This window comes from Dufourea novaeangliae, unplaced genomic scaffold (assembly GCF_001272555.1).
Source record: "Dufourea novaeangliae isolate 0120121106 unplaced genomic scaffold, ASM127255v1 scaffold393, whole genome shotgun sequence".
Classification (NCBI taxonomy): domain Eukaryota; kingdom Metazoa; phylum Arthropoda; class Insecta; order Hymenoptera; family Halictidae; genus Dufourea; species Dufourea novaeangliae.
Window position 1 is genome coordinate 100,381 of NW_015374263.1, and position 25,810 is coordinate 126,190.

At 34.3% G+C, this 25,810-nt stretch overlaps 1 protein-coding gene across 4 annotated transcripts in view; it reads right to left on the reverse strand.

Moving 5' to 3' along the window:
• Positions 1–25,810, reverse strand: part of LOC107192645 (talin-1) — a 125,147-nt gene that overhangs the window by 90,018 nt on the left and 9,319 nt on the right. Inside the window, exon 1 of one of the 4 annotated variants that reach the window (XM_015581954.1) lies at positions 10,227–10,291. The exons of 2 other annotated variants lie outside the window; for them this stretch is intronic. The gene's annotated coding sequence lies outside the window, so the exon portion shown is untranslated. Of the gene's footprint in view, positions 1–7,156; positions 7,252–10,226; positions 10,292–25,810 lie in introns of those variants that run through there. One more of the 4 variants, XM_015581953.1, reaches the window with a different exon arrangement.

Genomic DNA, 25,810 nt, shown 5'->3' on the forward strand with positions numbered 1-25,810 from the left:
GAAACTCGCAAACATGACCTTCTGCTTGTGTAAAAACTGCAAACGTTCACAACTACATAATTGCTTTGAAGTTTTTACAAATCTAAATTATTTTTACATATGTGTATTAGAGAAAAAATGTTCTGAGTTTTTGATAGTTTTTCATTAATTAAAATAATGTTTTTATATTTCTCGTACCTACTTACAAAGTGTTTTTCTTGCTTATTTGAAATATAATAGATCTTGAAACAAAAAATTCATTATTTATCGTTAATATTAAAAATATTATAATAATAAATGCAATCGATATTATTTTTGTAGTTGCAAGTACTTTAGAAAATGTTAATACAAATTTTACAAAAAATTTGATGTTTTTCAAAATGTCCTATGCATACGTTACGTAATTTCTAATGGACAAGTGGCCGTTCAAAATAGGAACATTGAATATGAAACACCGGGGTCACCAGGTCATGGTACAAAATCGGTGTTTCATAATACGTACAAGTTCTTACTTCAGTTTTTTAATCATATTATTTTTTATTCATAATAGATATACCTTTTTTGGCTCATTATGCAATCACAAAATATTTGTCTATCGAATGGTATGCAAACATTCAAAGTTAATATATTAGATTGCGTAAAGTAGATGATAATTGAATAACCCCACCGAAAAGCGTTTCATAATCGATACATCTACCTTATGCATCCTCTCGTCTGGCCAAGATTTGTGCCTTTAGTTCTAGTATGATTTTCGTGGAATCACGTGCACGAAAGTGACTCGTTCACCCATGCACACACACACAAACACACAGCTCGTCGTGTAAGGATTTCATGTACGAAGGCCGCGATACTATTTTCAAGCGTGTGTAACGTGCGTATTGCACACGCACCGGATATACGCACGCTTCTATATTTATACAACTCGAACCGGAATTGTGTACCAGAGATGGGCAAATTCGTTATCTAGATAAAGAGTTTCGAATGACAACTAAAATATTTAAAAAAAAGTATCTCGCCATTATTAATCGATAAGACGTGAGCATTACAATTTTTTATAATAAAGTAATATTTCTTGTTAAATGAGTTAGAGACTTGGCAAGCAATTACTACGGGTGTATGTTCATTATACTGGCCGTTCGAACGTAAAAAGAATGGGTCAATAAATTATACTAATGAGAGTAATAGTGAACTATAATAAAGACAAGTACCCAGGGAAGATAAATAAATAATATAAATGAATAAAATAAACGATTAAATAGCCAGATCTCAGATAACAAAACGTGAACAGAAGCAATGGAATCATCAACCAGCGACATCATAGGATATCTTAATACTTTACTGACCAGTAGCTTATTAGTGGATTTATAAATTTCAGTGCTTATAGATAAGAATCTTATTAATTTTCCCGTAGATCAGGGTTATCGAAGAAATTGTTACGTTATTCTATTCAAACTCTTGCTATTTTGCGTGAATGTACTTTGCTACTGTGACTGAACTGTTTAGTAATACAGTAACGTTTCGATAAGTGCGACGTACAACGGTCCACTTCGGAGCACTTGTGACAAGGCGGAAAAATGTTCAGCCCTTCATAAATATGTTTTTTTTTTTTTCGAAGCCGAGCCTCTGCTTAGCTTCTGTTTACTCTGTTTTGATTGGTTCCACAGAGGGAATCCACCAGTGGTGGGAATAACACCGATGCTTGTGTCGCATTCATCGAGGAATCACTGTACTTTCTTGACTGTTGATCGTTGAATCTACTAAACTTATTAAATAGCAGCCGGTAGGTAATGTGTTAAAATCGCTTGACAACAGCCGTGTTTTACAAAATTTTTATTTGCCGCTTTTCACTATGTGTTATTCAAATGAAACTATGCCCAACTCTACTGTATAACTTCCAAAAGTCCATATGTATAGTACGTTCAACGCGAATAATTCTTGCCGATCACGATAAAGTGACATATGGCGCGAGAGGCATACATCATTGTAACGTTGTGTACACTTTATAGAACAAACCCGTTTGGGTATTAGGAATTTCGATGATGTTAAATTTTTAACGCTTTCAATTCCATTGGTGGTGGTCATTAAATTACAAGCAACCCTCGTATGACAAGGCATTCCCATAACACGATTAGAAAATCGAGAAACCCCCTCGAATAATGGAGTGTTTCTAGAATACGGATTCGCTCTAACATGGTTAAAGAATTGTGTAGAATAGATTAGTTTTGTTAGTTTTGTTAGTTTTGTTAGTTTTTGCTTTTTAGTTCATTTTAGTTCTTCGTTTCGTATAACACGGCAATTTTTGGGAACCTAACCGCCGTGTTATACGAGGGTTACCATATGAAAAAAACATTACAACTTTAAATAGTAATTTTAATAATAATCTATATAATTAGATCATAGTAAATACTTATTTCTTAAAAATAAAAACTTGTACCGCTGGTAAAGATTGAAGTGATAGAACATTAATTTACAGCGTAAAACATAGATCCAGGTGTCTTATCTATTCAGAATCATGTGCATCGATGCCTTTTAAATGAAAACCCAAAGTTCACCACTCTCATAATGATCTATGTGTGTCTTTTAGCCGGTTATGCCTCATCTGTGTTCATTATCACTAAAAAGAGATAACATGTACCCCTTCGGTAATAAACATAAATAGGTAGAATGCCAATCTTCATGCAAATATAAATTTATATGCATTATTCTATTAAATCGAAAATTAAAGGAAAGCTCATTTTTCTGTTGAAAGTTATAAAAAATTTTAAATAAAATAAAATCTAATAAAATCCTCATTTATGCAAATGCATAAAATCCACAATTTAAAAATATGAAATTAACTGTTCAGAAACATACCTACATCGACAATGATGGAAGTGGTGGATTTCTAGTTTTGATTTTATAGACATTAAAACGTGTTGAAGGATGCATGGGTCTATTTAGACCCAGTTTCCTATAAAAGGGTAGTATGGCGAACGAAAATTTAAAATCAAAATGAATGTAAACGAAACAAATCTACATAGTTGTGATTATCAGAAGATAATTACAATATGTATATCGTATAATATAAATGATGTGTTAGTTCACCTTCATTGTGTAACGGGTTAAGAACCACAAATCCTTGAAAATTCTTGATCGCCATTCAGTTTTACTATAAATCAAATGCATCAAAGATGCAAATTAAATACGTGTTCATTGAGGTTACCAGAGTTGTTGGAGTCGACGGCGTGTCGATTAATTAAGCAAACGATTAATTCATACGAGTCTGAACGGTACCATTCAAACATCAGCAAGAATATCGTTCACAGTACGACTGTAATTATGCATTGTTCACTTTAATAAAAACGTGAAGATCTTGTTTTACAAGTTACCATGGCTTTCCTCCTTGCAGCTGATAAATTTATAAAAGTGATACGTTCTACGATATTTGCTTTAAAATGCGAAAAATTGCTCTTCACTTTAAAATTGTATTTATAGCGACTGAATTGAATGAGTACTACACGCTTAGAAGTTCATTAATCTAATAGTGTAATACATAATAGAGTTTATTTGTGTCACTTCTTCATTTAAACAATCGCTTACTAATCTATAGTGAGCATCATGTTTGTTAAAATTTCATGTTCAGAATATTAGTCAATGAAATTTCTTTTTTGTGTCCGACAGAAAAATTCTAAATTGCAGTTTAGGCATTTCGTTTCCCTTTTTCACTATACTTTACACATTTTTAAAAATCTGTAAAAATACAATATTAAAATAATATCGTTTGCCTCTAACATGTATCTTCTTCTACCCCCAAGAAATACTGACAATAAATTTATTAAGACGTATGTACTAGAGGGGCACTACAAAATGTGTATTTACAATTTGAAAAACCATTCCATGCACGTATCAAATATAAACGTGACCTAATTCGAGGAATATTTTCTCGTTTTGCAACATTAAAACAAAAGCAACAATTTTTCAATCAATAACATAATTTTCTCCATTGGTTAAAGTGATTAACAAAGAAAAAACACCGTCGATATTACACATGCGAAAAACGAAAGTACTTTCCCAATAACCCAATAGAAAAATAAATTATTACAACGTGGTTTCCTATTGAAATCGTCAAACTATTCTTTCACGCAATTTCTCACTCCATTTTAATCTGAAATCAATGACTTATACACATGAAGCATCCTGTATAAATAATCAGACTATTCGAAACATTAATGAAACATACTGTAGTCCCATAAAACAATGAAAACCGCAGGAAGTTATAATGAAACTTGATAAAAAATAGGACAAACTTCTCGTGCGTATAAACCAAATAACAACGGAATTCTGGGTAGGAAGAATAGCAGATTTCATCATGTTGAACAGCCAGAGGTGGGCAATTTTTACGAGGGTCTCGATTTCAAGCAATTTGCCCGTATCGCGATATCGCGAACGGAAATCTTTGCTGTGAACGGGCGAAACGATCGACGTCGTTTTTCCGCTCCCGCGACGCTTTTTACACCCGCCGATCAGAAAATAAAGATCGTCACTTGGGATAAATTCAATATAGCCTAAAAGCCGGATTTCTCCACAGCCCACGCCCCCTCCCCTCCCCCATTCGACGGTGATAATTAAATTGCGAGTCTGGCTCGATTCCACGGAAATAAATTTGCGGGCGAGCGTCGGTCACACAACGGGCGAATTAAGAACTCTAGATCCGCGAGTGTTCCGCAAACACGGAGGGGATGCTTTTTTCGATCGGCTAACCTCGCGAACCGAGCTCGAATCGACCCCTAATCAATTTTGGAAAATACTTGCTGCTGCAAAACTGAAAAAATTCTCTAACGGTAAAATCTACTTTCGTGTGAACTTTTCCTGTGGGAAACCTATTTTTGGGGATTGAAACTTATATTTATGGAAAGTATTTTAGTTGCCTAGAGTTTAACGATACCAATTTTGAGTTTAGGAATCGTTTCGATGGAATGTTATGAGGCGAAAAAGGTTGCGGACTTTTGATATATTTCCTAATGTTTATTGTAACTGTTACAGTGATTGTTGCATATGATTGGTTGTGCGAGGGATGGGAGTAGAGTTCATCTTTCACGTTTAAATTTGTAAACACAGTGGTTTGAGGTGGTTAGACTTGAGTTATAGGTCTGTGTTTGTGTAATAAATACTATTACTCGTGTTGTGGGTTTTTGTTTTTGAAGCACTGATCTGAGTTGGTTGGAGCTAATTAATGTAACGAATATCTAGCTATAAATATAGATTAATAATAAACTCAGCTTTTTTTTATAACCGTCACCAAGAATGTTATTGGTTACTAAGAAGACATTATATAACAAGATGTGTACGCCATCTTGTGCAAAAAAAAATTTAATTATTTCATAGAATATCGATATATTAGTATGTGACTTGAAAGTTACATGGGTCCACAGGGGTTTAAAAAACAAACAAAAAAATACTGTCCAAAGCTTTATACTAATTTGAATTGAGTGGGTCACATTAAAGGTTAGAAAATAAGTGAAAATTTCGGAGATTCAATGGAGATTCAATTCCTAAACTCAAAATTGATATTCTTGCATGTTATTTAATACGTATTTTCGATCAATATAAATTTACAGTGAAAAAAGGGGTTCTGAGATGAAAAGTTTACTCCTTCTTTTCAATAAAATGTATGTTTCTATCTCAAAATATACAAACAGAATATTCTGAACTGTATAAACGTTTCAAATTGAGTTGTACGTGTGCGGAAATATCATTTACACAAGTACAATTTTCACAATTTAATTCTCCCTTTTTTAGAAACAATACAAAGTTTAAAAGCTATTGTATAAGTATCCATAATGCGATAAACACTCTTGTCGTCTATCATATTGTGAAATTTTCCCTGTAAAAATAAATCTGTACAAAATTTTTCGTTTAAAGTTCGTCATGCATTAAAATTCGAATGCCATAGGTAAAAGAAATATCGATTTAAAATTCGATGACCCTCAATGAGCAAAAATTTTCATCGGACCGTCCAATAAATTCTGTTACTCGATAGTAAAAATCTCTATGAACTCGGCAAGCAAAAACCCGTAAAAGAACTGCATGAATTTCTCTTCAACAACCCTCAAAAAACAGGAATTAACAAAAAAAAAACTGAAGTCACGATGCTCTACAGTTTGTTATGAACCATACAAAAATAAGCAAAGCACATTTCTTCTTAAAGAATCCACAAAAAAGATTGTACCCCACTTGATTAAACAATGGGGATAAACCACACCACGAGAAAAAAATATCCCCAACAATATCATCCCTCCAAAGAAACTAAACAAAATATCATAGTACACTTCACACACAAATAAAAAACCATTTAATAAATCAACAAAATAGAAGTACCCTTACGTCTCAAGATAAGAAGAATAAAAGGTCCCCATGTTCCTCCCCTTTTATAGTCAGTAGCGAGGAACAGCGAATAAACAAGAGGAAAGATTAAACAGCTAAACTGTCCAGCATTAGCGGTTATCGCCAGTGGAAGAGGGAAAATCGCACGAAATAACTCGTGGAATTCGGACGAGTTCATCCCGCATGCAGAAACTTAATAATGTTCTCGTGCACACGATGGTAGCAGATGGCTTTCCCTATTTAACCTCTTACAGCCTGCCTATTGATTTTCTCGGGTCCTATTGTTTTGGCACGTCGCGCATTTAACGAAACGCAAGGGACACGGAAGAGGAGAGGGCGAACGACAACGGTCGAGGCCAAGCTCGTGGAAAAGCTCGCGGAATCGATGCCGGAAGAGAACGCGAGAAAACCTTTGCGGAGAAGCTGATCGCACGGATAAGGACGAGACAACGAAACCGGAGACCTGTCAATTGCTCGCGATGTTGTGAATCATCTCTATTTCGGGAGACACCCGTTGGGTGGTCCTACCCCTCGAAAATTTGGAGGTTAGCTCGCCCGTAATCCGCACCGTGTCCGGCACGTACGCGACCACGCGCGGCGTGGCAAGGCGTATCTAGCTGTAGAACCTACGAAATCGTCGATGTGGACATGTTTTGTCGTCGTGAAAACCGTAGAGGAACGATCGGAAACTTCTAAAACGAGGGCAGCACGCCCATCTGTGGGCATATCAACGAGAAAATCAATAGGAACAGGCGGCATCGACGCCGAACGACGAACTCGTGGTCTTATCAGATAGCGAAATGATTCTACTCACCGTGTAAAATATCCATAGATAGAGAAAAGACCCGTCTTTCGTTGCACAAAATCAATTTGTCACTTCGGGAACAACCACACGTCCGACAACACTCTTGCGACTCCGCCGTTTCAGTTTCGAGCGTTCCTGTCGTTCAAGGTCAGTGACGGACCACGGAGACGGGAAAATAAGGCGACACGGGTGCCCCGGTGCACTTCGGACCGGGGAACAGGGTTTCTTAGGTTTATTTAATCGTCACAGACTTGAAATAATTCTGTATTTGTTTGAGTCTCAAAATCAAGGAAAAATATAAGTGTTTAATATTTGAAACTTTATGTTTTCCGTTGTAATAATTGATTTGTTGTTATAGTTTGTGTTGTTATAGATGATATGTTTTTCTTGCAGTACGTACTTAGTATTGGTTATTATTTGAAGGTGGATTTTGTGGAATTGTAATGTGTACAAACGTGCAAAAACAAAGTAAAAAAATTGAGGAAATTTAAATATGTCTTTACTTGATTGTTACCCTAATGGAATCTGTTATAAAGAACACAGATATTATTTATTTATGATACTGTGAACTTGTATAAACAGTTGTAATTTACTCATTAATTGTAAAATGATTGAGTGCATAAGTTTAACAAATTTTCACTTTATTCTGTATCAATAATACATTCATCCTTTTTTTAACAGTTTTCACAAACTGCCATCCCACTTTGAAACATTAATGTAATATTTTAAGTTTATACACGAAGAAAGAAGTTTTTTCATCTTTTACCAAACCTTTCAATGTATTAAAATTGATGATTAATCAGCATTCAGGCGTCCATTGACGATCATTTCTGTATTTAATAACTTTCTAAGTACCAACTGCCATTCAGTTGCTTATAATAATCACAAAAAAAGAAAATAATGAGAAAACATTACCATCACTAGTGGTAAATCATTCGTGTTTCTTTCGCTATGGAAGTACTTTTTCCACCAGACAAGTTATGAAAAATGTTCAAGAATCAGTATACCTACAATAATTCCAAAAAAACAAACGTTTAATTACTATCACAGCATTTCTAAAAATCATAAATCTGTTTACGTGACTAATATTCAACCACCTCCGAACTTCGAAAACTTTCAGTACCCCAATAATCGATACCGATTTCGCGTGGCGCTCCGCGTGCCGCGTACTTTCCTGGCTCCGTGCAAATAACTAATCCAAATAAACAGACTTTCCTCTAATAATAAGAGGATCGAAAATCTACGCACGACGTGGGAAAAAAAATACATATACAAACGACATTCTTTATACAGTCACCCGTTCCCCCAAAACCTGACAGTTTAGAGGTCACACAGTGCATAATATGAAAATTTTGACTTTCTCGCGGTCGTTTCGAAAGAACAAAACTCGCGAAAGAAACACAAACCTCGGGATGACCGTTTTGCGATCTTAGCCGACCCCGTCCGTCGAAAAACATCGAATACAGCGAGCGTCGTGCACGGAATCGAGACCGCACCAAATTTGGGCATGCCAGTCTCCATTCAGAACTTACGTGTTTCGTAGTACGCAATGATGTAACGCGCTTTTACGCTACGCGTGTGTATCGTGATTCTGTAAAACGGCATTTAAAAATACGTCACGAACGAAACAGAAGCGGGACACTGATTCTTTCATTTCGTTTTGATATTTTGTGTTTTTTTCTTTTACATATTTAACCAGCTGAGCACGCCGATGAGCAGCGAGCGGAGGAACGGCTACCGCGAAGTCTATGAACGCATCGATGACATCATTTTTTTTGTTATCGCTTTAGTCAAGCATTCGCGGCGCTGAAAAGGCGTTCGTTTTTGCAACAATGAGCTATGAGGCATATTTAAACGACACGTACTACTCAATTAGTGATGCTGTAGCGAGTGTTAGACTTTAAAGACAGATTTACATTACGCGATGTAATTGGGAAATCTCATTTTTAAATTGACATAAACAGATTTTAAAAAATACCTGAAAACTTAAACTGAAACAAGGTCATTTTTAAAGCTGGTCATGATCTATGAGAATAAATAAAGATTTTAGTAAGATCTTATGAGTAGAATTATATGAACATAGACTATTCTAAGAAAAAGTGAAAGTAAGATGGAAATTATCTTACTAAATCGCATGAAATGTTAATGTTAAGGAAATTATGTAGAAAATAACCAACTGATCAGATGGTAATCTCTATTAAACCACATAGCACATAACGCCTTAAAGACGCCAATTTTACAGCTATTTTTGATCTAAGGGGCCTTTAAGGTGTTTTGAACGCGTCATTGGGCGTCATATGCTATCTGGGAAATAACATTTAATGAGTAAATCGTATGAGAGATAATGAGGAACGCTGATTTGCTTCTCTGGACTAACTTGATAATTTGGCGAATATACTTAAACAAATTAAAAATTTCAACCAGGAAAGAATAATATGAGTAAACTTTGTGGTATTCCTTATTTCGTTTGAAATGATGAACCTCCATTTAAAAATTCACCGCATATCAGCAAATTGAAATACACTTAACAATTTTATTATAACATTTCGTAATTTAAATTAAAATTTTCTCATACACTTATAATGAAATGATACAGGAAAAGACAGTTGACAATAATTTTAGTTCATTATGTAATGAAGTTTTGAAACATCATAAAACCATTTGTTTTCATTTAAATTTATAAAGTACAATCATCATGTCTGATGACTTCATATTAACTAACTTGTCAATTATTTTTGTTATTACTAACGTTGATAAAAATTTGCACAGACACCAAATTTGTAGCATTATTCAGAGATATACTAATAATAAAAATCAATACGAACCTCAAATTTAAGAAACTAATAAAACAAAGTATCAGTTTTCCTGGAATAATTACGAGGAACTAACTATAATATCATTGCATATGTAATATTTCAAAGCTGACCTCATTATGTAACTATAGACATTAACATCTACAACAACTCGTTTTCTTCACAAATAATTGCTTAAAAACACTACATTTTAAACAATATTATACATCTCTACTGATTTGATAATAATGATATTTAACCCTAACTACAAATAAACCTCAACCTACCTCCTTAAACAAAACAATTTCCTTAATTAAATTGCCTGCACTCCGCAGATCCTAGTTCTTTCAAGACTATCCAATCCTCAGAGAACCATCGTTTACATCAAAACACTCGAGTGGAACAATTATTCCATCATTATTTTAAGACCACTTCGAAGCTTCAAAAATCACCCCCTCGTTACCAGAAGAACTCTACCGGACCAGTTTATCTCGTCCGTTATTCTGTCGAAATCAAACACAGAAACAGAATCACACACATCTACATCGCACACTTTTTCCAAACGAGATTCCCAAAAACACTGTTTCCACGTTTCGACATCGCATAATTATATAACGAGCGAATCCGGACGAGTATTACGCCCGACACACAAGTTGTCATAAGTTGATACAACGTTCTTCCGGTATTTATCTGGTCCCCGAAGGAAGTGGTCATCAATTTCCTTGCAGATGACGATTCTCGGCGGATTTGTGTTTATGGTAAAACTAGGTAATACGCACGGCTAACAAAACGCCTCATTATTGCTTTAATGATAATCCAAATTTTTATCTATGTCTTGAAGAATCGTAATAATGACACTTGTACTTTAACAGCGTTTACGATCGACTGAGACAGATTTGAACGTGTCGTTTGCAGCGGCCTGTCCTTACTTGTATGCGTCCAATAATAATTATGTGTTTTGTCAACCGAGGCGTATTGCTCAGTTTTACCCTATAGTGGGTAAGTGCCCCAATTACGTATGGTGTCCGTATTATGGAGGCTTTACTATATTTCTATTAATTGAAAATACTGTATTTATAAATATCCGAAATAATTTTTTTTAACGAAGTTCCTCCTTTATTCATAGAAATTAAAATATTTTCAATTTAAGCTCTTTTATTTATTAACTTTCCTATTTTAATGTTGAATCTAACAATTTGATCGTTATTCTCAAACAGTCTACACGAAGTGCTAAGAAGTCCCACGTGCAGGAAAGTAAAGATAAATAACATACATTTATCGAATAAAATAAACAGAATCATATATACATATATACTAAATATTATACTTTCAATAAAACACTCCATAATAGGTTCCAAAGAACTTTTTTTTTGTTCGTTTGGTATTTCATTAATTTTCAACTATTCCATAAAAAATTCTTTCTTGGGATCTCAGAAAAATGAAACTTACTATGTAGACTGCTCGAAAAAATAACAATTATCAATATTTTCTGATTATTTCTTAACAAAAACAAGCTCAACAAGCCACTAATTTGTTCGTAATAGGGTAAGTGTGCCCTATGTAGTACCCGCAGTCCGTAAATAGTAAACCAAAGTGAAGAACGCAACGTTGTTGCGTTAATTCGAAACCGCCTACAGCGACATGGCGTATAGGTCCGCGAATTCCTAGCGTTCCACGCGCGTCGGAGGCAGCGAAAGAAGGCGTTGATCGCTCCACGCGGACGTAGGACGCCTTTTTCCACGTTCTGTCGCCGAACCGAGAATGCACCTGTGCATAATACGAGGAACGTGGGCGATGCTCGATATACCGTAGGTACAGGGTGCGATAGGTGGGCACGACCTGCATTTCAACGCACCGTGGACAACTCGCGCGTTTACAGGGGATTTTTCAAACGTACACGTTGGAAAGTTCGATCGCATTTCTTTACCTGGTCTAGGAATACGTGTGCAGAATTGTCAAAATCTGACGATATTCGATGACTTTCTCTGAGCGTTCGCCTTAACCTTTGAAGGGTGGATCATTCCTGCGACCAGCAACATGGCGGCTACAGGGCTTGTAACGAAACTTTTTTAATTTACATATAGTGAATACGAAAAGTATTTGCATACTTGAATCTCGGATTATATTAAATCAGTTGCAAGATTTCGTTTTATTTTTCGAGCTGAGACAGATTTGTGTGCAAATGATAAATTATCAGTAAAGTTGAGCATTGTTAGCAATTCAGATTGTATCGCAAATTAAGGAAGAAAGTAAAATAAAGGATATAAGAAGGAACGTTTTTGTATGGATCCAATGAATACATATATTGAATGGAATTAAGAATATATGTATGTATAATGATATGAAAGATTATTCTTTAGATGAGAAGGTCATACTGATAACTGGAATGGAGTTTATGCATTTATAGCATACATGATAGTTTAGACATCAGTATTAAAATTTAATTTACTTAAATATAATTAACATTAGTTAAATATTTAATGAAGTTTAGTTTAAACTAAGTAAATTTAAATTAGTTAAATATTTAATGAGGTTTAATGAGATTTTTATTTCATTCGAACGTGATAAATATTTTAAACGCATGAACAAGTCTTTGATTGATTCTAGATTGTGTAAATTGATCCATACCATAGTCTATATTTGCATGAATATCAACCCTCTGCTTACTTCTATTTGAATAATTGGCGATTAAATCATGTGTATATTTACTATAAATTTCATTCTGTTAAGTATGTATAAATCGGCGTGTGAGGCCAGCGATAAGAACAATTTAAACATAATTTACATGTACTAATTTACATAATTTAAGAATCTATACAAGTATTTAAAAAACGTGAGTACGTAAAAATATTATTTGTACGAACTGCATGTTACATACGTAAATATAATTTTTGGTTCAATTTTTATCTCATTTTATTCCATTCTCTTTTTCATAATATTATTAAATAAAAGTTTAATGAACTGAAATACTAAGCATTAAATATAGTAGGATAAATATAATACATCCACTGTATTTCACAATTATGTCACGATTTCTAGTGATATTATTCGTGTGACCTGGTCCTAAAGGTACCCATAATTAAACGAAAGAATTGTATTCGCGGTCTAGTTAACGATAATGCGTGAAGTAAATTGGAAACAAGCCAACTGTGCGTTGCCAAAATTTGAATAGCTAGTTTTCTTCTGTCATCTTTGCTACATTACAATTGTAATGAGTAGTTGCGCGTCACGTGAATCCTAAACCTCGATCGTCTCTCTTGTCGAGTATTAAAATCACAGTTATTCTAACAGAGTATATTAACAGCACGAAAAATATTATGAGTTATTGTGGCGTCTTACGTGAATAATGGTTGAATACGATAATAAATTAGACGGTCTTCAACATTTTTAAAACGAGGGCAAAGTAGCACAGACTCGCGATAAATCTCACGGTTCCAGCGTCAAATAGAAGAGTTCCGACTGGACAGTTGCCAGACCCGCGACCGTAATTCGATTTTCATCCATTTTCGACTTTTTTACCGTGCGAGGAAAAAGCGGACCGTTACCCTGCTGCGGGAAACGTCAGCCCCGAGCTACCTTATCATCCGTTTCCTTCGGGAACACCAAGATGGAGCAAGCACCGCTTAAATTGTACATAGTGATAACACGGTCCTATCATTCGTGATAACGATTACAGGTAAATAATGAAAATTATTTGAAAAAGTAAAACACTTATAATCAGAGGCAAAATATTATGGATAATTGAGCCGTTCATTTACTAAAGTGATTAACTCCAGAAAAATATAAAATATAAAAAGTTAAACACCAATTAAGTATTTTGGCACTAAAATTTGATAAAAATTCAAAAAGTGCAGTTAGTCATTTGAGGAACGGCTCAATTGTAACATACCGTAATAAATTGGATTGTACTATGATTATTTACTATTCTTAACAATACAAGTGAAATAATCATGTAAACATTTCTTAATATTAAACTACGGATGCTTGTCCAAAATCAAGTTTCACTTATCGATTTACAAAAATGAAAAGTGGATACTGATTTGATTCCTGTACAGGAGGGTTTCACAGTATGTTAATAATAATATACAAATATTTAAAGATTACCAGGTACTTTAAATGCATAAACATCCACGGTCTACTAATTATATTCCTAAAATAGTTGAAACTAAAGAGAAAACTGTAATTGATTAACAGAAAGATTGTATAATTTAAAAGATTTATAATCTTTAATCTGCTCGAATGAAATATTATTGTTTAGATACGAGCAACATCCCAGATAGCACATACCTAACGCCTTGAAGACGCTCATTTTACGGCTATTTTAGGTCTAAGACACCTTTAAGCCGTCATTGGGCGTCATGTGCTATCTGAGATAATTATAACATTCCTGTCTTCTGTTAATTTTATTTAATAAGTACATGCACAAGTATATAAAATCAACGATAAAAAAAATTTAAGTTTAATACTATGTAAATTGTTATGATACTTTACATTAATTTTTTTTTATTTTAAAATGAATTTTCTGCGTTTACGAGATATTATGTGTTTATTCATTTGAAATAGTTTAGAATCAAATTGTTGCTAACTATCTGAAATTTCCATTATTTGCTGTCATTTCCATAGTAAGAATTACTTTTAAACAAACATTTTTTTTACACCCTATACTACGATTACTATGTATAACTATCTCAAATGTTTTTGTTATTTTAGTAATATTCGTTACATAATTATCATATTTAAATACTTTATTACTTTCAGTGCCATTATATCTAAGATAGAGATTACAACTACAAAGTCTAGACTAACTTGTCGGAATATTTCGAGGATACACGAATGAATCTGTTGATCATTTGTCAGGCTATCTACGGATGTCTCATTTTTGGAAGAAACTGGGAGAGATACTACCACGTCTCCACCCTTGCACGGTAATAAATACAGAAGCGATCCCCCTGATGCCTCTTTCCAGCAATTTCCCTCTTTCCTCTCCAGACAAGTTTATCGTCCCTTTTGTCCTATTCGCTATTCGCGCAGCGCCCTGTCATCGAATCGTGCACGCGTCCCAGAAAGTTTCTCCATTATATCCAGGAGAAATGATATCGACTACCGAATCAGATTGATATCACTCGAGGTGGATACATGGAAGTCGTAACGGATGAATCAACCAGTCGAACGAGTACGCCTGGAAAGGAATAACGTTCGTCGTCTGAACTGGAATGTCTGCAAGCATAAAATTGCGTAATTTCGGTTCACGGATATTCGAGGAATCTTTTTCGCGTGAAATTGCTAAATAAACCAATAATGCGTTTTATTCAGTTGTAGAATGGTGGGTTATAAAGTTAAACTTTAAGAAGACGTTCAAGTACGAAAAATTCCTTTTGTTAATTCGTGGTATGTTACATATTTTGTTAGTAAAGTTACGTATTAAATAGAAATATTAAATGAAACGTGTGTAATTTAATACTAGTGATATGAAATTTTTAAGGAATTCAATCAAATCAATACGTCCTTAGATTTTAATTTAAATTCAAGGGATATATGAGAAACCATGTTAATAAATATAAAGTTATTATTAATTGGATATTATATTTAGGTAAAATGAATACTATTTCTTATTGAAATCCCGATTAGCACAGTGTTAAATATCTATGGTACCAGTTTCCAGACATTTGTAGAAGAAACTTACAATATGAAACTCATTCGTAATGGCCTTCATCTTTAATTACCACACTGCTTAAAATTTTAAGTTTTTGGTTGCATTTTAAATGCAAATTGGAAAATTTAATGACTATGATAAATGATTTGTTTATATTTATATTGTAGTAAGAAGTGCAGAATACATGGTTTTTAGTAAAAGTAATCCATCGTTATTTTAAATAAAATAAGAAAATTTATGTTCAGGAAATCATCTGCAAACCCACGGCGTAAGCTCTTATTTCTCTTAAAAGCAGCCCAGTGAATTATTCATTGATAAATCTAATGTTTTTATTGTTTACTAAATAACACTTTGTAATCTATCTCACTCTTAACGTCTTCTTGTATTTAAAATAAAAGTGATATTAAATATTTGTCCTCAACATTTTCTCTTCGACACACTTTTTAATTGAATCCTGTAATAGGACCACTGATAAATCTAATATTTGTAAAATTACGATATATGTACATCTGAATATATGTAAAATAAATGTGAAACAAAACTACATTTGAATTTACTTATCCCCAACATTTTCTTTCCGACATACTTTTTAATTAAATCCAGCAACGGGATTCAATCAAACATCTCAGGTCTGCTTCGTATAACTTTAATCTGTTAGATCAGCACGTGCAGGTTCGCATTCGTAGAGGAAGATCGTGTCTCCGCTATCAAGACGGCAGTATCCCTCTGTAAGGGGAAGAGGGCAGGTCCGCGGAGAGGGATGCTGCAAGATATAGAGAAGTTGAGGGGGCAACGCAACGAGGAAAAGAGATTTTATGGGGGATCTTCGGGAGCCTGGAACCGGGGGTCGTGCCGACGGTCGCTATAAAAAAAACTAGGCTCCCGTTCCGGGATACGACGGGATAGGATGTGTTTTGCCAAAAGCTGGGAAGCGTCGCGACGGCGCCAGGGGGTCTGGAGCCAATGTCTGACTTCCATTCCGGGGGATTCATCCCGAAAGCTACCGACGAATTTCGCTATGCTCGCTAACTCTTTCGTTATTGTCGTTTTTTTATCGTTCATGTAATTATCGTGATTACATTCAATTTATTCGGTTTTTTTTTTCTATGGAATTTTCATGTATTCCAGAGATGTTTCCATTTGATAAACTGTTTCAATTTTCTGAACTATGAGAGCTTAACTTTTAAAAATTCTAAGTATTATACAAGTTTATAAATAAGTTTTGCCTAAATTGTCGGTTGACGTTAAAACCTAGTTATGTATAGTTTAATGCATTTTGCATTCAACTACTTAAATGACAGAAAGATAAATGTTACTAAATAATATACGAGAGTTAAATCAAATTTTCTAACTTGTAGGGTACTTTGTGCTACGAATAAAATTTTCATATTTTTACACGTTTTTCCTAAAGAAGTTGTTCGCATTTTATGATTAAATGCGATATGTAAGATGTGCAAAATAGTGTTAACTTTTGTGTGCTTTTTAAATAAATTCTGTCTTGATACTTTTCGGCTTAAATACACCTAAAACAGTAAGTCAACTAACTGAAGTAAAATAAAATATTGAAATCATAAAAATCACAAAAATATTACAAATAGTTACGAAAAGTCACGGTTCCATCAGAGTTAAATGGGTTTGAGGAATACATGACTGTTAAACTGACTACACACGTACGTACATTAAATCTGCTTTATCTATTGAAATTTGTTAATCTATAAATTCTAGATGGATCCTATTATGAATTACAAAATCTTGTGGAATTTTTGAATAGATATTAAACTAACTAAACCCTTAGAAAAATTATTTAATTTATTAATGCTTCAGGCGTTTAGGACAATTATTTAAAAAATTATCTTATTCTTACAGTGATTCGCTGTAATGTTATGTTGGAATCATTTCATCATAAGGAGACATTAGTCACTAAATTATTTTCTTAAGAAAACTCACATTTTAACATTCATTTGAATTCATATGCATCGGTAATCTAATACTAACAACGATACCTATCACAAATATTAAGACGTTGAATGCTACAGTTTTTAGGTACTCTTGGGACAGTATCATGATAAAATACATTTACAATATAAGCATTTACGGGTTCACTTGAACGCTTATTAGTTTCATTACAACTGTACGTTGTAATAACTTTGGCTCACAATCAGTAAGGGTAACTTTGCAAATTGTTAAATTAACATGATTTTTACGTGAAAAGGTATTTCACATAAAAATAGCTACAACGAAGATACAAAAGAGCTGCAACATCGAAAATGTCTATTTTCTGACATGGAACAAAGTTATCCCTGACTGACAATAAGTCAAAGTTACCCCAACTTACGGTACCGTAACAGTAATTATATTTATAAAATGTTAAATGTTCCTTTTTAGAAATTCAATGTTTCTTCGTACAATTTAATGGCGCCGGTCGTCGGTGACCACCATAACAGCCAACGGGTTAACACTCTATCTTCCAAAAAGTGGAAAGAACATTTGTTCTTTGCGAAGAGGCCGTAAGTATCCCTTGAAACGACAATTCGTGCGCTGGTTTAGTAACACGAAGAGATTAAGTGCTGGCAAAAGGGCGAGATCACGAAGGATTCGATACGGAGTCGAGAGGGAACACTTGCCAAAATCGCACGATGGGGCGTTCTTCCGCGTTTCACTCTGTAAATTCATCTCTATCCTCGATCGTGATGATTTATGAGCGAGGTGACGGTAATGTTGCGGACATAAATCCACGAATAAATTCATTTTTCTGAAAGGTTTCGATCTCTCCCAACCCCGAGCGTGGTTGGTCCGGCGAATAGTATTATTCCAGATATTCAGATAAGATACACGCCCGTATCGTACCTACAAGCCAGAGAACAAGTATACTTCTATCGGAATGCGTTCCACGCAAAGAATCTCATTTCTCTTGTTCTGTTTGCGGAATATCTTAAACGGACTTCCTGGCATGCAGAACAATTCGTTGGAACACTTGAATCGAAGCCCTGAAGTCGTCTCTCTCTTCCCTTGCGAATAGATAATTTTTTCGATTAAACGAGAGATCGTAAGTTTTTGAGATATATTTTGATTCAATAAGAAACTATGATCTGTCAAATTTCTGTAATTTTGTTCAAAAACGTTAACTTTGAGTGCTAATTTTGATTTATTAACACTAGAACTACCAACGATAAACGCATATCTTATCGATCGGTCGATAAACATGATAAATTTTGGAAAATTTGCAAATTTATAAATTAAATAATTTCTTTACTTTCATATCATGATAAAAGTTGCAAAAGATCTAAGAAAATGTATTGTTAAAATATTTTAAACGTCGTTATAAAAGTTTATAAGAGTACTGGTAAGTCATTTTTACTTGTTTTGTAGTTCTGGTGTTAAGATTATTATGATGTGAAAGATGTGTGCAGTAAGTGGAAAATAATATAAAAAATATGAAATAGACTAAATCCAATATTTATAAATCTAGTGAATAATTAAATATCTAATATTTATTTGTTATACGCCTTTTTGAAGAAGAAAAGGATATGCGTGTGTTGTGGAATTTCAACTACATATATTACCATTTTATCGAAATTGAATAATGGATAACTTAGTGATAGATGTAATATTCACTAAAAAGTTAACAAAAATCTGATATTTGTGTTAACAATAGTCTACTTGTATAATTCAGAATTGGTTATTTTTGTAACTTTTGTAACTAATGGTTCCATTAGTAATATACATGTTAGAATATTCATTTTCTCCACAATATTTGATAATTCAACAGAAAGTGTATAATATAGTTCACTGTATCACTGTATGATGCAGCGACAAGAAGATACAATAATCAGTAACGTCATCTCTAAGATAAGCAGTAGAGAAAATAAACTACCCTCTGTTTTATACTTATACTACAAGTTGTATAAATTCAAAATATATCTTAGTTTTCGTATCGATGAGTAAAGTTTTCTGTTAACGAATAATATGTGTGTCGTCAAACACTCTCATTCTGTACGAAATTTGACACAAAGGCCAATAATATTCGGGTAAGAAAATTCATTCGTATTTAGATGTTTCTACCTCATATAGTTTACGATTCTCTTGCCGACGGAAGAAAGGGAATGTAGATACATCATCAGTCCCTAAAAGAGCACAATAGGACGAGCCCTTGCGAGTGCAATCGAGGATGATTTGACAAATTCTCGATCGTATACATGGGGGGATGCGCACCGAGAGCAAGAGTGAAGCGTGCGCGGCTATCGAAATCACCATAAAAACTCACCCATGTCTAACGCGGGGTACGGTGAATCGTAAATTCGAAAGGAATTAATGCGTGGATCTTTACCGAAGTCTCTACTCCCGGTTGAGAGACTATAAATTTACGACAGGATGACTTCTAACATCGATCAAGGTTCTTGATAAGAGTATTTTTTTTTAGAATGTTTTAACCGTAGTACTTGAACGTTAGTTCTTTGAACGAGGAACTTCTCGAAATATTGATTTGGGACAAAATGGCGGATGTTTTAAGGTAAAGTTTCGATTTTTGACAAAAACGTCGCTTGTTTTTAACCAATAAAAGAAATATGCAACGATAAAAAAATCCTTCGTTCAAACATTAGATAATTTAATATATTAAATCAATTTTCTGGAAATTTTAATTTTAGATGATCCAGTACTGAGCAGCAAAACAACTTTTTCTGGGGAACTTAGACAGATCGGCCACAACTTTTCATTATTCATAAATATCTTTAAAGAACAAAAATTGCGACATGCTCTCTAAAATATATTATTTCAAATACAAAAATATTTTTTTAAAAAGGTCTCAGTTTTACAGAAAACAAATTTCCAAAAATCACTTTTTTCGACTTCCTGATTGAGGGTAACTCCTCGATACCGCCTACAAATAATACCTAAAGGCAAGCTTAAACGTTTAAAAAATTTGCGCAAACAAAGCGTTGCGTTTAAATGAAAGCTAACTTCCCTGGCGAAAATTACCATTGCTTTTCGTATTGTTTAATTTGTAATAACTAATTATAATTATAATTTCTTCTTCATATGTATATAAAATAACTGTACAAGGTAGATTGAACGACGTTTAATGCACAAGTTAGTGTGTGCAAATTATTGGGTTGAACAAGAAGTAATCCCACATTTTTCCAGCAGACAATGCTTTTTTTATTTCTTAATACAAAACGCTGCTCCTAGGTAATAAAATATTACATACTCTGAAAGCTGACACTTCAATAAGTCGTTTGAAGTGACATCTTTTAGAATATGTATACAAGTGAGTCACAGAAGTATTCGTACCCTCACAATTCCTGAATTCGAATGACTAATAATTCTTTAACAATATGTATTTTGAAATGTCTATCAATAGGGATACGTAGTGCAATAACTAAGCTTTTGAATGATGCATCGTTTATTGAAAAATAACAATTTATAGTAACGTGAATGAAAACTCATAGTAATATAGTAATATAGTGTATAAATTCATAGTGATATAAATGAAGCTCACAAAAGTATTCGTACTCGTGCCAGTTCTATACTTGTGGAATCAAAATCTTCGTAAGTATTTATAAATTTCCTGTACCCCCTTAAACTGTACGAATTAGAATACTTTTACGGGATTAAATTACCAATGGTTTGCTTAAGTTTCCATTTCCGTATATTACTATTTTCAATTAATGATACATCATTTGAAAGTTCAATTATTGGACAATATATCTTTATTGATAAACCTTTCAGAATGTACGTACATTATTAATGAATATTAATCATTCGAATCCAAGAATTGCGAGGGTATGACTACTTCTGTGATTCACTGTAGATTCTTAATTAGGCGCAGTACTTCGTATCGAAATCAAAAAACCATCATCTACTACAGAAATACAAGATTACTTTTTGGCCAGTCCAATATTCAAACATCTGAATGGGGCTTAACATAATATCAATTCATTTTCCGTGCAACGATTAATATGAAATATTTCCGGGCGTACATCAGCAAGAATTCAAGTCTCCCGAATCCAGTCAGCTCACTTTTGCCAGCAAATGGCGACGGTTTCCGGGCGAAAGCCGTGCAACCGTCACGTGCGCGTCCTCGCTGACAAATGACACGTCGTGATTCTGGGTTCGTCAAAGCGGATGCGACGACGTATCACCCCCGGGGCTGGCTTTTCTCTCCCCCTTGTCTGTGCAATGACTGTTTCTTCCCTTTCGAGGCACTGTCCTCCACCTCCCTCGATCCCCTTTTCACGGCACACCCGCTGCTGTTTTCGCTCGACTGACTTTTCAGATTCCGTAGAATCATCGCTCGCTCCCTTTTCCCTCGGTCGGCCGTTGGCGCCCGCATAAGAATTGCCGGCGGAACCGGATACCGGAAGCGCGACGGGGCCACCACTCCTACGGAGCCACGAAACTCGGAGAACCGTGCAAAAGCGAACAAAGTCTCTCGCCCCATACCCCTGTGATTTTCCCTACGAAGAGAATTTTCCCGGGGACAGAGAAAAATCGCGTCGAAGTGTAATTAATTCGAATGGCTCTGGCCCATTCGCCCGACGTCGTCGTAAAAATCCAACGTCTCGGAAAATTAATTTTCATTAATTCTTAGGGAGTCGGCAGGAATCGAGTAATTTGTGGATTTTGGGCGGAAAGGTTGTCTTCTTGTTGGGCCTGTTAACCCTTTGCCTTGTAAGATTGAGCCAGACGGTGACGATTTCAAAACTGAATTTAATAGTGGAACTACCGAGAATAAACATATATCTATGAATTGATACACATGACAAACTATTGATAGTATACAAATTTAGAAATTAAATTATTCTGTCACATAATTGTGAAATATCTGGGAAAATGCTTTGTTGTAACATTTGAATTCAGGGACTTAATATCGGTATAATTTTGATACCGGTATTATGCCCAGGGACTAAAATCGGTATGATTTTGATACCGGTATTATGCCAGTAAAGGTACACCGAAACCGATATATTACCGAAAACCGAAACAAATACCGGTATTTTTTGGGATTTTCTATTGTATCCATGGTAAGTTAAGACTAATACATGTTTTTATAGTTGAATAATTCAAAACATTAACAACATATTTAAGAATTATGAAGTTATAAATTTACATTTTTCATTAGTCCGAAGTATTAATATCTCATTAAGAATTTCATCACATAAATTATATCCTAATGGTGATAGTACATAATTTAAGGACGAAAACACATTTGACGCTTGCAAGACGGTTCCATGTAGCGACTAATGTAAAACAATGGACGTGTGTCAACATATGCTTCAGCGTCGCGTTTTCGTCGCTGCATGCGTTCGGCATGAAGCGCGTCGTCAACGATGCCTACCGCTGGGCGTATAGAACGACTCAAAATGTTCATTTGTGTTTGAGTGTGAAATATTTCGGCCGTGAAATTCGTACAAATTGTTGAAAAATTACCCATGAGATATAAAAAAAAAATAGAAAAAATACCCATGTTTGTACATGGCTAAGGCGTCTCGTCATAGACACGTCAACGTAGCATACAAATTGACGCGATTACGCTACGCGTTGTAATTAAGTTTCTGTCCACTTGAATGAATTGGAAGCGTATAGGAAGCGTACAGAAAGCTTAATTTTCCTCATTCGCAAAGATGTCGAGCAACGAAGAGGACGTTATCGACTTATATAATTATATTCGACAGCGTAAAAGTCGGAAAAGATATTGGTTACATCTTACATCCTTACATAGAAAAGAACATAAATCGTAGACTATTTGTTGCTGCGCGAGAATTAGCTGAAGATGATAATGTATTTCATTCTTTCTATAGAATAAATACAAATACGTATAACAATTTAGTTCGTTTGGTAGTTAAAACAAGACACTGAAATGCGATGCTGTATTAGTCCTGAAGAGAGAATTTTAATAACTTTGAGGCAAGTAAAACAGTGCAGTATAACTATCTAATAATATTTATTTGAACTTAAATTATTATACTAATGAATTATTTTTTTAATATACTCTTCTTTGTATAAAGTAATAATATACATTATCTAATATTTGAAAAATCTATTGACGGCGAAAAGTTTTCACCGTAAAATTTGATCGGCGTAGTAGCTTCGGTCTGATTTGCTTGTGTGCTCATCGGTGTGTTATTCGAGACTGAAAAATTTTCTATTAAAAGTTCGGAAGCATAAAGATGGAATGAAACAGACGATTTTACAAATGAAATCGGTGAAATTCTTCTATCTACCTTCATACAGGCAATGTCCTTGATTAAGTCCCGGTCGTGTTAATATTTCATCCAATAACCGTTAATATTTTTAATTTAAATTCTCTCATTTGTTGATCCGAATGTTTATTTACATCTGGTAATAAGGTAATAAGAAACATTTCCCTGTGGTTTTGCGTATTATTTTTCTTCTTTCCTTGTACATATTCAATATACATATACTTTATATACTTCATTTGTAATCGGTTTCAGTTTTTTTCGTTTCTTCAGTGTTTCTTCGATTCATTGATTAATAAGTTCTACAGTATTCTCTTCAAGATGTTCACTCTCTAATACATTTACTTCATCGTTACTAATATCTATTTCAGTATCTGTTAAAGGACGGGGAAGGTTTCCAGTATCCTGTGTATGAATTACCGGTTTAATGTAAGGCATTACAAATTGCATAACATCATGCAAATAATATTTTTCTTTATGTTTTGTAGATGACCCACTAGGAGGCTGCTTCAAACTTCTCACGAACCCATTTATAATGTTTTTCCATTTTTCTTTGCACTCGGACACCAAAAGAAAATGATTACGTTTATGACATTTTCTTTCGGATATTTATCTACGGGTTGTCCATTCCGAGCATTAGCCATGTATTTTCCAAGAGGAGCATGTACAATATCAAGAGTTGTCTCAGAAACAACGCAAGTTATATGGGAAGCATTAAGAAAAACTTATATGCCTGTACCTAGCACCGATGACTGGAAGAAAATTGCAAAAAGATATTTTGATCTTTGGAATCTCCCAAATTGTTTGGGAGCCATCGACAGCAAACATATCAGAATTCAAAAGTTTCCTAACATGGGATTTGCTAATTATAATTATAAAGGATACAACTCTATTATTTTATTGGGATGTTGTCATGCAGATGGTTATTTTACTAGCATTGAATATGGTTTTGTTGGAAGAAACAGTGACGGCGGTGTGTTCCGCGTCACCAGCTTTAGGGCAATGGTTAGAAAGAGATAGTTTAAATATTCCGAATGCATCAGCGTTGTCTAACGACGAAACTGGAAATGAATTTCCAAATTACTTTGTCGGAGACAACGCATTTCCTTTCAGGAAAAATTTAATGAGACCATATCGGTCTAGAGATCGTGATACCACAAAAAGAATATTTAATTATAGATTGAGTCGTGGACGAAAAACTATAGAATGCGTTTTCGGGATGTCGACGCAAAAATTTCAAATACTTTTAAAATCAATTACTTGTCGTAAATATGATACCATAATACCAATAGTAAAATGTACGTGTCTTGTCTTACATAATTACATAGGAAAATATGACGGGATTCCGTACACACCCAGTATAGATATTAATTCTGCCATAGCTATAAATACTCAAAGTATATTGTCAGATATGAGATTCGTACATGCACCTTCAAGTTTACGAAATTGTTTAGCAACTTATTTTTTACAACCAAATGTCGCTTTGCCGTGGCAATAGAATTACACAGTTTAAAAAATCAATTATCCTATTATTTACCGCGCCATTTTATTTCGTTCGCTACCTCACTCCAAGCTTTATCTTTTCCTGGAATATTCCGTCAAAGTATTGTTGTACAAACGTACAAAAATGGGTATTTTTCAATAATCTGTACGAATTCCACAGCCATATTTCACATTAAAGAACAAATGAACAATCGTTGACGAGGCGCTTCATGCCGAACGCATGCAGCGACGAAAACGCGACGCTGAAGCGTATGTGGACACACGTCCATTGTTTTACATTGGTCGCTACTGCAAGCGTCAAATGTCTATGAAGCGTCTATGACTAGATGCCTTGCCTTAGTTTAGTGGACAGTAGGACTAACACAACATCGCAATTTAGTGTCATGTTTTTTGATTCGCGGAGCTACCAAACGCATTAAATTCTTACACGTATTTTTATTCATTCTATGGAAAGAATTAAATACATGATCATTTATGTTCTGTTCTATGCAAGGATATAACCAATATCTTTCTCGAC